Genomic DNA, 5,259 nt, shown 5'->3' with positions numbered 1-5,259 from the left:
ATTACAGACATGCATACATACGTGGTTAATCTGGAGTGTGTGTGTGTGTGTGTGTGTGTGTGTGTGTGTGTGTGTGTGTGTGTTATTAGGAAATGTGGCTTCTGCTAGCCTCTAATTGTCTTTCTGCTATCTGTTCCTATGTATTGTTTTCTGCAGACGTATTTTGATGACTTCTACTTCTTGGCACTAAGAGTCATCTCCTGGCCAATTTTTGGTAGTGTTTGGCAGTACTTCAAAGAATGTGTCATGCAGTTGTGGGGTTTGTTGTTCTACATAAGTCTCGAAGATCAACAATGTTAATTGCACGGCTCCGAACACCCATATTTTTCATGTTTAAAAAACAATATTTGGCTTGCTTATTGTACTGAATGCTGAGATAGATGATCGTGGGTTTTGATTGAAAACCTGTCCATCAGATTGGTATGGTCTATTGGTAACTTGTTTCCTCTTCTTTTGTGGTTATTATTAAAAAAATTTCCCCCCAGCATTAGAGTTTGAACTCAGAATCTTGCATTTGCCAATCAGTCACTCTTACTGCTGAGCCATGCCTCAGTTTCCTATTTTGTGCTGGGTAGTTTTGCGAATCTCTGTTCCTGCCCAGACAGGCACTTAGACCATGATCCCCCTACTTTAGACTTCCTGTTTACCTGGGGTGACAGGTGTCTGACATAAATCCAGCTCTGTTGAGAAAGGAGTCTCTGAACTTTTCTGTCCTGGTAGCCTCAAACTGCAGTCCTTCCAGTCTTGGCCTTCCAAGTAGTTAGGATTCTAGGCATGAGCCATTATCTCCCAGATTATTTTTAAGACTTTTTTTTTCTTTGCCTTTGTTTTTGCTTGCTCCTGCTTGGGGTTTGAAGGCACTTCAATATGGAGTGTGATATCGTTTGTGAGTTTTGATGAAATACTCTCCTGTCCCATGCTCTCCTCTCCTTTTGTGACCCCAATTATACCTGTTATGTCTTCCCACCCCATTCCCTGATACTTTATTCTCCATTTTTGTTGGTTTTTAAAATATTCATTCTGAACTTTTACTTCTGCCTTTATATTACATCTCTTGTTATCTGTGTTAATCTATTTTTTGTATCTCCTCATTGGGCTCTTTTTAATTTCCCCTTGGTCAGTTTGAACTCAGGGCCTTGACTTTCCAGTCGGGCACTCTACCACGTGAGCCATACTCAGAGCCCTTTTTGCTTGAACTGTTTTTTTTTTGTTTTTTTTTTTTTGGCCAGTCCTGGGCCTTGGACTCAGGGCCTGAGCACTGTCCCTGGCTTCTTCCCGCTCAAGGCTAGCACTCTGCCACTTGAGCCACAGAGCCGCTTCTGGCTGTTTTCTGTATATGTGGTGCTGGGGAATCGAACCTAGGGCCTCGTGTATCCGAGGCAGGCACTCTTGCCACTAGGCTATATCCCCAGCCCCTGTTTGTTTTTTTTAATAGGGTCTCTTGTTTATAGCCAGACCAGCCTGGATTGTGATCCATTTATCTATCTATCTATCTATCTATCTATCTATCTATCTATCTATCTATCATCTATCATCTATATCTGTCTGTCTGTTTATTTATTTATAGTAGTTGTCCAAATGCATCTTAGTAGAATACAATGCATCTTATTCAGGGTCACCCCTTCCATTGTCCTTCCTCCCTCCCCTTTCCCCATTCCACCCATCCCGTCAAAGTGACCACTTGGTGCTTCTTGCATAGTTGGGGGTAGATCCCAGTGCTTGTCTGGCATGCGTGATACCCTCCCTGGGTTTGGTCTCTAGACAGAGAAGCAGAGAAACAGAGAGACAGAATATGAGAGATGAGCATAAAAATGTATATCAAGATTCTCCAACTGAATGTAACAATGTTTATTTTTTTGTAACAATGTTTAGATAAATGAAAGGCTAGTCAGGTGCCAGTGGCTCACACCTGTAATCCTTGCTACTCAGGAGGCCGAGATCTGAGGCTCATGGTTCAAAGCTAGCCTAGGCAGAAAAGTCTGTGAGACTCTTATCTCCAATTCACCAGCAAAAAGCCAAAGTGGAGTTGTGGATCAAGTGTTAAAAAGCCAGCTTTGAGCAAAAAAGGCCCTTAGTTCAAGTCCTAGGAGTGCGTGTGTGCATACACACGCGCGCCCACCACCCCCCCCTTCCCAGAAAGATGATAGTGGTTTCTTAAGTTTTTTTTTTTTTTTTTTTTTTTTTTTTTTTTTTTTTTTTTTTTTTTTTTTGCTAGTCCTGGGGCTTGGACTCAGGGCCTGAGCACTGTCCCTGGCTTCTTCTTGCTCAAGGCTAGCACTCTACCACCTGAGCCACAGCGCCACTTCTGGCCTTTTCTATATATGTGGTGCTGAGGAATTGAATCCAGGGCTTCATGTATACGCAGCAAGCACTCTTGCCACTAGGCCATATCTCCAGCCCCTGTTTCTCAAGTTTTGTGTTATTATATTTGACCCTTTTGTTACTTGACTTCTGATGCAATGTCTAAGTAAGAGACTTCTCACTAATTTGTTGTTGTTGTTTGGTGCCAGTACTGGAGTTTGAGCTCAGGGCGTGGGCACTGTCCCTGAGTTGTTTTGCTAGTGCTCTACCTCTTGAGTCACAGCTCCACTTCTGGCTTGGTGATAAACTTTTCTGTCCCTGCTGGTTTAGAACCTTGACCCTCAAACATGGGCCTCCAGAGTAGCTGGGACGCCAAGCGTGAGCCGGATCTCCTGTGTTCTCAGTAATATTTCAGGCAGCCAGCTCCTCTTGGTTAGCTGTGTTGGAAAGGCTAAGGAGTTCTTAGCACCAAGCAGGTAAGGGCATATGAAGGTGAAGTTAATAGATCATTTCTAGCTACATAACTCTGGTAGTTTGGGGCTCTTTTACAATTCCTGGTTTTGTCATTTCTGAAATCTTATCTTCTCTGTTGGCCCAACTCTGCTTGTGGTCCGATCCAGTTTTGTTTTGTACACAGAAGTGTGCTTTCTCAAAGAATTACTTCCAGCTAAAGTTTTTGGAAAACCCGAGTGCTTGTTTATGAGAAACAGCCACATTTGCTCTTTAGTTTTGTCCACATGAAACTAAAAGGAGGCAGAGACCAAGTCAGAGATGACTGCCCCTGACATCCATATGACCTTCAAGATTTTTCTGTAGCTTCCCGTTCACCGTCTGTGTTACTTTCCCTCATCTCTCTCTCTCCCAGGCTGCTTACTACCATAGGTGCCAGGGGAACACAACCGAAGCTGTAAGTTCTGGATTCCTATGACCTTTAAGGCGGTCATGTGACCTTGTGGAGGCAAGTAGTGAGTAGATCTAGGGGCTGTGCCTTCCATCAGTCATGGTTAGTTGTTTCTGGGATCCTCATAGCTCATGGGAGGGGATTGGTGAAGCACAGAGAGGTTGCTGTGGATGGGATTTTACACAGATGGAGGGATGGCATTAAGATATGAGAGACCGGGCTGAATATGGCCTAGTGGTAGAGTGCTTGCCTCATATACATGAAATCCTGGGTTCGATTCCTCAGCACTACATATATAGAAAAAGCCAGAAGTGGCGCTGTGGCTCAAGAGGTAGAGTGCTAGCCTTGAGCAAAAAGAAGCCAGGGACAGTGCTCAGGCCCTGAGTCCCAAACACCAGGACTGGCAAAAAAATAAAAAGATATGAGAGACCGAAGGGAGCGAAGAGTGACAGAGCACAGACCCCGAGACTTGGGCACAGACCCTGAGACTCAGGAGTTTCCGTGTTCTGCCTCTAATTCCCTCTAAAGGAAAGGGAATGGGTTAGAGCATCTCTTACATTTTCCACCAGTGGAGCAACTCTATGACCACACTCAATGCAGGATATTAAGCAGAGGGAAAGAAAATGAGAAATAAGCTAATCAGTTTAGTTTTTTGTCATGTATATGTTAGGATGAGAGTTTGAACTCAGGGCCTTGAGCTCTTGCTTGCCTTTTTCACCCTAGCCTTCTTACCCTTTGAGCCATGTCTCTCTCTCCATTGTGATTTCTTTTTTTTTTTCTTTTTCTGCTGGTTAACTGGAGCTAAGAGTCTCACAGATTTTCCTTCCCTTGACTGGTTTCTAACCATGATGATCACAACCTCCTGAGTAGCTTGGATTACAGGCATGAGCCACAGGTGCCTACTCTTCATCAATTTAATTTGAAGAGAAAATGGAAATGGGAATCATGTAAAGAAATACACTGGTATAGTTTAAATATTAGTCCAGGAAAAAAACAAACAAAACAAAGCCCACACAACTGGAAGGTGGTTTCAAAAGCTTAGAGAGACAATAGGAAAAGCTAGCTGGGACCTTCCGTTCTCTGATAGGGTATTTTCTTACTGATTCTCATGGCGGAGGGGGCACTGAGGCTGGGCACAGGGCAGCTGGAGGCTCCTGGAAGAGGGGTTTGTCTCTCTGAAGGAATGTGGGGCCTCACTGGGCAGGAGGTGGGGGGGGGGGGGGGAGAGAAGGCAGCCGCGGCCAACACTGTCACTGAGCGCCATCTAGAGGACAGAAAGCAGCGAGCCTGGCTGGACAAAGCCCAAGGCCAGGAGGAAGGGGGCCAGGGCCCGGCTCCACATGTGCAGACGTTATTATAGTGCCACCGTCCATGAAGAGTGTGTGTGTGTGTGTGTGTGTGTGTGTGTGTGTGTGTGTGTGTCCATCCTCGGGGCTTGAACTCAGGCCTAGGTGCTGTCTGTTAGCTTTTTTTGGTCGAGGCTAGCAGCCTACAACTTGAACCACAGTTCCACTTGCAGCTTTTTGGTAGTTAATTGGAGACAGATTGGATTGGCTTTGAACCTCGATCCTCAGATCTCAGCCTCTTGAGTAGCTAGGATTATGGGTAGAAGCCACTAGTGCCTGGCCATGTTTTTATGATTTATATGCCCACATACAACCACAGCAGCCCAATCCCAGCAGGACTACTCCTCTAGCGTCTTCAGAAATGAAGGTTCTTGTCACTCTACCAGGTAAAGAACCATGGCCAGAGCAGTTACTTGCTGAAGGCCAAGGTAATACAGAGTGAGTAGTTGAAGACAGTTTTTGTTTGTTGGTTGGTTGGTTGTGGGGCTTGAACTCAGGGCCTGGCTGCTATCCCTGAACTCTTTTGATCAAGGCTAATGCTCTACCTCTTTGAGCAACAATGCCACTTCCAGTTTTCTGGTGGTTAATTGGAGCTAAGAGTCTCACAGACTTTCCTGTCTGGGCTGGCTAAGATCTCAGCCTCCAGAGTAGCTAGGATTACAGGCGTGAGCCACCAGCTCCTGGCTAGAAAGTTTTGAGTAGTAGCTGTGG

At 45.1% G+C, this 5,259-nt stretch overlaps 1 protein-coding gene across 1 annotated transcript in view; it reads left to right on the top strand.

Moving 5' to 3' along the window:
- Positions 1-5,259, top strand: part of Atp6v0a4 (ATPase H+ transporting V0 subunit a4) — a 63,606-nt gene that overhangs the window by 14,588 nt on the left and 43,759 nt on the right. The window lies entirely within an intron of this gene.

Source organism: Perognathus longimembris, chromosome 2 (genome assembly GCF_023159225.1).
Source record: "Perognathus longimembris pacificus isolate PPM17 chromosome 2, ASM2315922v1, whole genome shotgun sequence".
In the NCBI taxonomy this organism is placed as follows: Eukaryota; Metazoa; Chordata; class Mammalia; order Rodentia; family Heteromyidae; genus Perognathus; species Perognathus longimembris.
The sequence above is the reverse complement of the archived record's forward strand: the minus strand, read 5'-3'. Positions and strand labels throughout refer to the sequence as shown.